We start from the raw sequence: 11,170 nt of genomic DNA, 5'->3' as shown, positions 1-11,170 counted from the left end.
AATGCGTCGAATTCACTTACAACCCACCACCTGGAGTCAGTTGGGGTCAGATTGATAGGTGACCATTTTAGTTCGGTATTGTTCATTGAGAGTAAGTTGGTCAATGGAGGGGGATATTGTTTATTGGAGGAAGAATTAAGTTAAAAAGATTGAACCTTCAGTTTGTGGCATTTTAGGGGGGCCATGAGCTTGTAGTATTACTTCTTGACATGGGTACAGTTTGGTTTCTAATACAAATTATGAAACATATATCAGTATTTTCAAGTTTCATATTGTCTGATATTTGACAGACATTTATTTATTTTTATTTTTTTTTATTTCCTCCCAAGTCTTTTATCTCGATGAAATCATATCAAAAGGTTTAATTTCTCTCTCTCTCTCCCAATGTCTGATATTTGACAGGCATTTATTTTTCTTTATTTATTTATTTTTCTTTTTTTTTAATTTCCTCCCAAGTCTTTTATCTCTATGAAATCATATCAAAAGGTTTAATTTCTCTCTCTCTCTCTCTCCCCTACTACTACTATAATTACTGTGACAATTTTAATGTTTTTGAAGAATTGTCCAGCAATTGTATTACAATCTGAAAAATTTTGTTTTTGAAAAAGGTATTAACTCGAATATGATTATTTGATTTTGCAGATGATTTAAGTGTAAGAATACAGTACTACCATTCTCGGATGTAATTTTCCAGTGGTAAAAAAGATTAATCAGTGGGGATAGTTGTTATAGTTTGGATATCTACATCTCGAGGGACAGTTAATCATGACTTAGCGGTGATCAATTGTCAAATACCTTGTTTAATTCTCCCTGTCTTGGCAGATTGGTAATACTAACGGCATTAAAACTATTTTGTTTATCAGCGCATTTGAAATCTTTCATAAGAACCCATATTATAGTTGTTTAATTTAATTTTTTTTTTTATAAAGATAATTTTCATAATCATTTGATTGATATTTCAGGTTTGGAACTAGTAAGTTTTTAATTAAATATTTTCATCGGTTGTCAACAGTAGTTTCTGGTATGCATAATTTTTGGATTAAGTTAATAGCAAATACAATTTTATGACAAAGTTGGCAATACCAAATTATTCTTGAATAAAGTTTATTACAGTTTAATTTTTTGGAGTTAATGAGTGTTTGTCAAGAAATGGCCTCAGAAAGTCAAAACCATAATTATTTGAGTTTTGTTCAAGAATTATGGATTTGACTATCAGTGTGCCATTTCTTGATGAACTCAATTATGGTTTTGATTATTTCTGTGGGTCATTTCATGACCAAAACTCAATTTTATGGTTTTGACTTGAAATTTTTTTAAAATTTTGTTTAGTTCCATTATTTCTTATTTTACAGGTGGGCAGCAAGTGCATCGCACAAATTTGGCCGAGAGAGGAGATTGGCGACACCCAAGAAACATATCTTAAGTGCTGGTAAATCCAGGGCTTGCTTACTTCACATCTGGATCCATAATCGTGTGAACTGTGCAAAAGTTTTTGTTTGTTTTTTTTTTTTTTTTTTTTTTTTTTTGTAATTGTTGTTTCACAAGGAAAATTTTTTTTTTTTCTTCCATAAAATTGTTTCACATATTTAAATCAAGGGAATAAACAAAAAAAAATTTTTATATATTTTATTTAAACCTAAAAATTGGTGGTACTGTATTTGATATGGTTGTGAGAAGTGAAGAAATGGTACAAATTCAGCTATGGAGCCAAAGAGTTGCCATGTATATTATTTATTTTTTTATTTTTGGAGATAGTTTCCGATTCAATTTTTGGCCAAACAGAGATCTCTCCCCCTCCCTAATACCGTCAGCATCACCTTCTGTCCCAGCCTCTTCAACGACCACCCGATCACTTCACTGTAATTATATAGCATGTTTTCTTCATTTGCTCAAATTAGTCGGAAACGTACATAAACTAATTCACGTGTATCGAAAGAAGTGGGTAAAGTTTTATTAACAGCACAGAGGAAAATTACGTAAAAATTTTCAAATCCTAATTGTTGCTGAATGAGGCAGTAATGGATAGCCATAAGCTGCATTAAAGTAGTGGAGGCTCAGCGCTCAAATACACAGAGGGAGGAGGATGACCTAGTTTCAGTATAGTTCTTGTATAGAAAAAAAAAAATACATTTAGGGTTAAGTAAAATGACCAAAGCTTGGGGTCTCTCGGTACAGGCATTTCGATATATTCAAAAATACATTTAGGGTTAAGTAAAATGACCAAAGCTTGGGGTCTCTCGGTACAGGCATTTCGATATATTCAGAATGAAAACTTTAAAAGTCAGCGACAACAAAGAAGTTATATTCCCAGAGAATTAAACCTTCAGGTCCCAGAATTCTAAACTCCTGGAGCAAACATCCTTGAGTTTTCTCTCGAGGACATCGCATAATATCAGAGGACGTATTCTAGACACGCCACATAGCAATCTGCACCCCTAATAGCGTTTACGCTTCGAGGGGGACGTGGCAGAATAGAAGGGGGCCCGTATCAAGGTTGCCCCCGTTCTCATACTAATATTGACCACCACAACAGCGCCATTCCCAAGATGGCGGACATTCCTAATTTTGTAGCGATTTCGCTTAGGGGTGTCCCATGTTGATCTAACTTTTCAATCGTTTTACAAGGATTGTTATTATGCATTCTCCAACTTCTTTCGACTTCGGAAAGTTAGAATTAAATGAAATATTACGTGTCTCCAAAAGGGGATTTAAAGGTAATCCCTCTTTCCATCTGAGTGTAGCCTTAGGCTACAACCTTAGTGGGTCGGCCTCGAATTTTTAATTCAGGTATGACTATCCTACGGTTTTTTCTGCCCTTCCCCTGTAACTGTAGATGCAGGTTTTTGGGTTTGGGCCAGAATCTGAGTATTTAGTCTGTAGTCGGTAGCTGACTAGCAAGATGAATAGAATTCTTTTGCTAGGTTAGGCTGCCCACATAGGAGGCTAGACCTCCCTAGGCCACTCCTGAAGGGTCTGTACGATATGATACCTTCTCCCTGTGTCCTAGCAGACTAGTCCTGTGTTGGTTGACCCTAAGCTGAAGAATAGAATTCTTCTGCTGCTTAGGGGATACCGGCACTAGATCCCAGTTTCCTTTCTGTTTAGAGGTGGTGGCAAGGGTGCTACTAACATCTTTGTTGTATTAATCTAACCCTAGGCTAAGGAATAGGATTCTTTAGCCACATGGGATGGTTCTAATACATGAACGGAGTTTCGTTAAGTAAGGCAGGAAAGGCTATGGCCGGCTCCTGTTGTACCTTTTACAGGACCCCCTTTCCCTTCCCTTCTATCCCTTTATGTTGGCGACTCCCTGCAACCTTACCGTTGCCGGTGGGTTGCCAGGATCGACCAGACTCCCTCTCTTCAGCCGTTGTCCGACTGCCAATAGCTATTTCAGTGGAAGGCAGCCATGACAACTGCCGGCCGGCAGTAATGACATCTGCTGGCCGGCAGCCATGACAGCTGCCGGCCGGCAGTTATGCCAGCTGCCGGCAGGCAGCCAGGGCAGCTTTTGGCCATGTTGGCTGTGAGTTGGAAGTCCCTTCTGCTACCAAAAGTTCTTCAGATGTCATGTGTTGTAGTCTTCTGCAAAACTAAGAGCAAGTGTTTTTACGTACATAATGCATGCAGGTTTCATGCCCCTGTAATATTATTTCCGAAACCCTGCATTATTGGAATCCGCAGGCTTGCAAAATTTGTCGGACCTTATTGTCCGAGGGTTTCAAGAATCCCAAGTCCTTAGAGCCTAGGGATGCAGCTCGTTTCAAGCTACGCAACTGGGCGAGAGGATTTCAGAAAATCTCTCCACGACCTTACCTGCCTAATGACAAGATGCGTAGGATACTATTTCCAACAGCAAGTAAGGAAATAGTGACCCCAGACACGAGGTACATCTCCCGACAGCCAGATAACCTTTGCGAAGGAGCGCAGAAAGCACCCACGGGAAGAAGGGGAGAATGTCGGGTTGGAATTGTCTCCGTCTATTCCGGCTCTAGAGCCAGCGACATCGATATCTCCGCCTTCTATCCCTCTATTAGATGGAATGGACCAGTTATGGGCCCAAGTGAGGAATCTAATAGAAAACTTGTGCAAACAGAGCAAAAAGCAGGAGGCGAAATGCAAGGTAGAGCCTTGTAAAGCTCCACTTGTCGCTCCTCAGGGGTCATACAAACGACCCATAGATCAAGACCTTCCGACATGCTCCAAAACCAATCCCTGGAGGTTTGCGGAGCTGATACCGATTTTAAACGGCAAACTCTACATCTCAGAGAAGATAGGTGCTATTCCTTTGGACAAAATAGAGTTTTGGCCAAGCTTTGATGCTTTTCCTAACAGTTTCGTTAGACTGAAGGATGAACCAAGGTTAAGAAAAAGAACGGAATCAAAGGAGGTTATGATTCTCGACCATGATAAAGCACAGGCTATCCTATCAAGTAGCATAGAAAAGGCGGGTTACTCAGTGTTGAAGGTATTCACACCAGGTAACAGGCACTCTTCCTTTCTTGCTCCTGCATCAATTTCATTCCCCTTTACAAAGAAAGCATTTAAATATGTCACCGAGGCAGTGGAGGCAGGTAAACCGTGTCCTACACTCAAGGAGTGCGAGCCTCTGTCACTAGCCTTTCCCAGACAGAAGAACTGGAAGGAAGCCCATTTAACCTTTTCAGTAGGAAAACTTGAGGCGGATGTCGTCAGTCGACAATTTAAAGAAAATCTCCCTAAATTATCCAAGTTTCTCTTACATGATGAACAAGAGACAAAGGAGAGACTTGCAGCCTCCCTATCTCTACAAAACTACATAGAGTTCTGTTCAGCTCATCAAGATACCCCAGACATGCTCAAGGTCTTAGCTAAAATACATATGGCTACCTTGGTAAAAGACCTTTATGCCTTTATAAAGGCTAGAAGAACATGTAGGGAGTTTGTGTTCGCTAACGCAACAGCAAAACACGAGACAAGGAAGCTAATATCTTCCAACATCTGGGGTAAAGACCTCTTTTCGGACGAGGTAGTCGGGAAAGTGATTAAGAGCGCCACCACGGAGAAAGTAGGACTTCTCCAAAAGTGGGGCATCCTTTCAAAAGGAGTGTGTCCCACGGTTGTGGGTCCCCAACATAAGAGGGAGACGGAAAGGTCTGGAAATTCATTTTGAGCTGTTCAACAACATCTCACAGTTGTAGTGACCGCGCTGCCACAGGCAGGTGGTTGAAAATATAATCCTACTGATCACTCGAAGCATAGAAATGCTTCCGGTAGCAGGGAGGTTCCTTTAGGATCGCTGGACCTTCGATCCTTTGGTCCATGGCCTAATCAAGATGGGACTAAGATGGGAAGTGGAGATGTCTCTACCAACTCCTCCTATAATCCAAAACCCTCCTGGAGGAGTTTACCTGAGAGCTCTAGAGCATACAGGTGGTAGGGTAACTATAGTCCACCTAATTCAAGGAAAGGCCGTTGTGTGTCTACGAGAAGGACTCAAGAAAATTCAGAGTCATTCTGGACTTGTCGCCACTCAAGTCCAAATAAAACAACGAGTTCAGAATGTTTATCCTTCTGAACATAAGGACCCTGTTGCAAAAAAGGGTGCTCGTAGTCTTACCAGACCTGAAAGTCGTCTATTGGCAATTTCCAGTCAATCACCCTTTACCCTCCTATCTAGGATTCAAGTTACACAAAGTAACGTATTTCCTAGGAAAGATACTTGTCAGGCTAGACACAGTCCTAGATATCTTCATAAAATTGGCAGACACAGTCACGCAATAATTAAGCCTAGGAAAGGTTCAGGCAACAATGTTCCTGGACAAGAGGCTGGGGTGGGCAGCACCCAAGGTGGCTGGTCTATGAACATCCAAGAAAATAATCCGGTCCCCGGAACATCGTGGATGCAAGATAAGCTTCAAGAAGTCTTGAGTCTCTCCAGCTCAAGGGTTTCAATGGCAAAAAAACCATTGAAGCCTGTGGTCACACCAACTCTCCTTTCCATTGGGAATGTAAAAGGAGATGGCAAGGTCGGTCAAGAGAGACTGGTAATCAGTCAGATTCCCAAAACGCGAACAGGGAGGAGCTCTGATCTCTCTCCAGTTCGCAATAGAGACAGACCCAGGGCCAAGAGCACTGCTGCAAGATGCATTGAGAGTCTGGAGAAAACAAGCATCAAACACTCGAAGAGATCTAAAAAGACCGATATCGGTCCTTCCTTAATTGGAAGTGATAACGAGACGCTGCAATCGACAAGGCTAGAGAACGTCTCATACAGTCTAGGTGTAATTAACCATCCCTTACCTAAAGGGATGGCACTTGTCAGCAGTTCATATACTGTACAACCGATACGCAATGTGACAAGTGGATGCTCTACTCGGGCTCAAGCCGATAGAGTTAGAATAGTCTACGGACGCAGACCTATTCTCTCCTAGATGGGAACAAGTCCCCAAACTGCAGTCCGACCTCTTCTTTACGAGCGTCATCAAGGAACTACCTAGATACGTAGCCCCATACGAGGATCCTCTAATAAAAATGACAGACATCATGTCTTTGAAATGGAAGGGATAGACTTAGGATCTCCAGTTCATCCCATCCAATCACCTGCTGAGTCTCCTCAACATGCTGAGATCCTTCCAGGGAGGAGTAGCTCTGTTGGCTCCCAGGTAGCCCAAGAGCAATCTGTCCTTTTTGAGGAAGGAACGGAGGCTGAGGCTGTCCCTAGTTCTGAACCCAGGACTACTTCAGAAGGTTCAGAGATTAATTGCCTGTGTTTTATCTCAGAGAACCCAAACCCTTCATTGCATGATTTTCTGGCCCTAGCGGTTAGGAAAAGATTTGGGATCTCAAAAGGCAATATAGAATTCTTAGAAGAATACAAGTCTAAGTCAACTAGAAGACAATATGAGTCATCCTGGAAAAAGTGGGTTACTTTCGTAAAAGCAAAAGGCCCGAAAGAGATTTCAATGAACTTCTGTCTGTCCTTCTTTATCCATCTTCATAACCAAGGTTTGGCGGCCAACACGATAAATACGTGCAATTCAGCCTTGACTAAACCTCTTCTATATGCCTTTCAAGTGGACTTGGCAAATGTGATCTTTAATAAGATCCCGAAGGCATGTGCAAGGCTTAGGCCTGCAGCACCACCAAAGCCCATCTCTTGGTCTTTGGACAAGGTCCTACATTATGCCTCATCCATGAAGAATGAAGATTGTTCGCTTAAGGATCTAACCCAAAAGGTTATTTTTCTGTTTGCTATAGCCTCAGGGGCTAGAGTTAGTGAAATAGTGGCCCTATCTAGGGATGAGGGCGACATTCAGTTCGCAGAAGCAGGAGAACTGAATCTTCCCTGATCCAACCTTTCTCGCTAAAAATGAGCTACCCACTAAAAGGTGGGGTCCGTGAAGAATCTGCCCTCTGAAGGAAGATGTCTCTCTATGTCCGGTAGTGTCTCTAAAGGTCTATCTTCGTAGAACTTCAGACTTCAGGGGAGGACAGCTCTTTAAAGGAGAAACCTCTGGATCAAACTTATCCCTAAAACAACTGAGGGCGAAGCTCACCTACTTTATTCGTAGAGCGGATCCTGACAGTACTCCCGCAGGTCATGATCCGAGAAAGATTGTTTCATCACTGAACTTCTTTCAGTATATGGACTTTGAGCGTCTTCGTTCATACACCGGATGGAAATCATCCAGAATATTTTACAAACACTATGCGAAATAGGTTCGTGAACTGAAACACTGTAGTGGCGGCGGGTAGTGTATTAAAACCTGCCCCCTAATTACTGTCGTAAACAGTTAATTACTTGGGACTTCGAATATCCTTGCTCATATACTGGACGAGAGTCATCCAGTGTTTTCTACAAACACGCTGCTAAGCAAGTCCATGAAATGAAGCATTAAGTAGTGACGTCAGGTAGAGTATTTAACCTGCTGTCTGATTCTGCGATGAACAGCTAATTGACTGGGACTGTCAATTAAAGGAGAAGGGGTCATCTCTTTTAGTGTGACCTCCTTTGAATAAGTGTTACCATGGTGACACTAACTCAGTTCAAAATCCCAGGTGTGGAATTATACAGTTAGCACTAGTGCCGTGTGTACGTAGTACACAAGTGTCGATAGAAGGTAACAGGTACAGAAATTATGAAGAGAAAGTTTATTATAAATTTTCTTCAATCTGAGAGTGGCACTCATCATTTCTTTCTTCTCATGAAAGAAATATAATTTCTGTACATGTTACATGTATAATTCCGTTATCATGCTACATTCGTTTTGCTTGCAAATTCACAGTCATTTATCGAAAATAAATGTCTATTAGAATGTAATTGCGTCCTAATTTGCCCGACAATTGCATGATTAAAAGTCCAGAGTATGTACTCTTCATATATTTGTATGCTTACAAACAATGGAAATAAGAAACACTAAGTATTCGTCAATATGCACAAACTACGAGACGGTTTGTAGATACAGTGAACCCTCGCTACTTCGCGGTTCGACCATCGCGGATTCACCACTTCGCGGATTTTTTTCATAACCCATGTATATACATATATCGCGGATTTTCCAGAAATATCGAAAATACCGCGATGTGACCGATGGTGCGAGATTGGAGAAAGTAAGGAAAATTGAATCGTGATTGATTTTCAATATAAATGAAACTTTGAGGAGCAACAAAGATATCATTTGTTAGAGAGATAGAGAGAGGTAAGGAATGGGAGGTAGTGAAAAGTAGCCCAGAGAGAGAGAGGTAGAGGTAGAGAGAGAGTGAGAGAGAGAGATAGAGGGGGGTTTAAATGTAATACAGTAAACAAAAAAATTTGATAGGTTATAACACATTGGTGCTTATGTAATATCAACTGTATACTGTAGACGGTTTGAATAAGTTAAGAAATGGTATAAATGATACTTTGTTAGTGTATTCGTACACACTCAAGAGCGGCAGCTAGATGACAGCTGATCTAATCACAGCCAAAAGTAAAAAAAAAAAGAAGTCAACAATACTCGATTTTTAAAACAAACCCGAAATTTAAAAACAAAAGTACACGCTTTCTTAATGTGCAATTAACTATTTAAAGAGTAGCAATTTTCTAGAAAAAATGATATTTCCCAAAAAATAGTGGTTTGCTGATGAAATCGGATGCCGTATTTTTAGCTATGATTGAAATGGATGTAGACTCGGCCTAATTATTTCGTTTCGTATTTAATTGACACTAAGAAAACTAATTTTAGTTTCTTCATCTAAATGTAAGTATTGTATAACACGAAGAGAGAGAGAGAGAGAGAATCAGCTGTTGTACTCAAATGGCGTGTTTTTGTTTCGTGAGAATTTCATCGCCACGACTTTAACAACAGCATACTGTACTGAACTTTACAGTATTATACAGACTACTGTAATATGATAAAGTAAAATATTTGTAATCTATTTTATATGAAATGGGGCTATTTTTTTGTTTAAAATTTACATTTACGTATGTAAAACAACTCTCTCTCTCTCTCTCTCTCTCTCTCTCTCTCTCTCTCTCTCTCTCTCTCTCTCTCTCTCTCTCTCTCTCTCTCTCTTGTAGATTGTTTTCCTGCTTTGCTACGTATGTATGATTTTATATAGATACGGTAAATAATATTTGTAATAACATATTTTATTAAAGCTTTTACTGTAATATCATTAATTATCACTTTCATCATGTTGTTTACTGAGCGTACTTTATGACGCCGTCGTTTCAGGCAGCGTCGTAAAGAAAAACATTTCATTTGGAAGTCCTAAGAAAAATTAAGTAAAACATTAGTAATAACCAAATCAACATACTGTACTGAATAATCAATATAATCGATGCAGAAACTAACCTATACACAGATGTGTAAATGCGTTTGTTTCTTCATTATAATCAGAGATAAACGTAAACAAAACATTGGTTGCCATTTTTTATCGTGCTTTTTGGCGTGTTTAGGAAACGCATGATATAAAGTCGCCCTTAATATTTGTGCCTGTTTTAGTTTAGGGTACGTTAGTACATGCATTAAGTGTTCTGTACATTAAAGGGTAGTTTGTTAACAGTACTACGTACAAGGGAAGGTTTTAAAAGTCTGAATATACATGTTAAATAAATAGGTAAATATGGTGTCACTACTTCGCGGATTTTCACCTACCGCGGCCGGGTCTGGAACCTATCTACCGCGATAAACGAGGGTTCACTGTACAGTGTTTACTTATGTTTTCTTCATACAATATAAACTAACCTTGAGACCCCTTTTCTACTGTCTAAAATGACTCTTCCCTGTAGGGGGCAGGAAGCACTAACATCGTGTATGATTAGTGATAACGACGGATAACTGTAACGTCATTTGTCTCGATTGGTCCAAATGATCATAGAAATGTTGTCCCAAGATTAAGGCACTGATGAAAATCCACCCTTCTTTTCTAAAAGAAAAGATCTACACAGTATCCCTCCCTGAGGTACTGTATCTGTAGCACCATGCTCAATGCTACAAGGAATGTCCGCCATCTTGGGAATGGCGCTGTTGTGGTAGTCAATAGTAGTACGAGAATGGGGGCAACCTTGATACGGCCCCCCTTCTATTCTGCCACGTCCCCCTCGAAGCGTAAACGCTATTAGGGGTGCAGATTGCTATGTGGCGTGTCAAGCATACGTCTTCTGATATGTGATATCCTTGAGAGAAAATTTAGGGATATTCGCTACAGGAGTTAGAATTCTGGGACCTGAAGGTTTAATTCTCTGGGAATATCACTGTAGTAACATATATCCCTTAGGAAGCTACTTTAGGAACTTCCATCAGGACGACATGGCGATCTCACCCAAAAATAGATTTTTCGCTTCGCTCAAAATCCGTTTTATAAAAACGATGAGAACTACAGACGTCATTAACTGAAGGATTACACTTATACCAGCCGTTAAGATAATGGATAAAGGTGATGAAGAAAATTAATAATACAAAAACTCTTTACCACACATGCTTCGAGTTCTCACAGAAAGCAAAGAGAAAGTGGGAGGTTGTAAGGATATTGTCATGCAAAGTCCCCCAGAGAATAATTAGAAGGGAACAGAAATTAGTAGATCTGCAAGGTGTAGAGTAAATTAAGGAGACAAATAAATGTGATCCAGAGGACATGCTTACACAAATACAATTTAGGATGAAAACATTGCTAAGTAAGAGTGGAGATAGTGACAATTTTATCA

At 40.1% G+C, this 11,170-nt stretch overlaps 1 long non-coding RNA gene across 1 annotated transcript in view; it reads right to left on the bottom strand.

The window, feature by feature from the left end:
• Positions 1–1,660: 1,660 nt before the first annotated feature.
• LOC137644875 (uncharacterized) overlaps positions 1,661–11,170 on the bottom strand; it is an 87,031-nt gene continuing 77,521 nt past the window's right edge. The window contains exon 4 of the long non-coding RNA XR_011045222.1: positions 1,661–1,857. This is a non-coding gene — a long non-coding RNA (uncharacterized lncRNA). The remainder of the gene's footprint in view (positions 1,858–11,170) is intronic.

This window comes from Palaemon carinicauda, chromosome 1 (genome assembly GCF_036898095.1).
Source record: "Palaemon carinicauda isolate YSFRI2023 chromosome 1, ASM3689809v2, whole genome shotgun sequence".
NCBI lineage: Eukaryota > Metazoa > Arthropoda > Malacostraca > Decapoda > Palaemonidae > Palaemon > Palaemon carinicauda.
The sequence above is the reverse complement of the archived record's forward strand: the minus strand, read 5'-3'. Positions and strand labels throughout refer to the sequence as shown.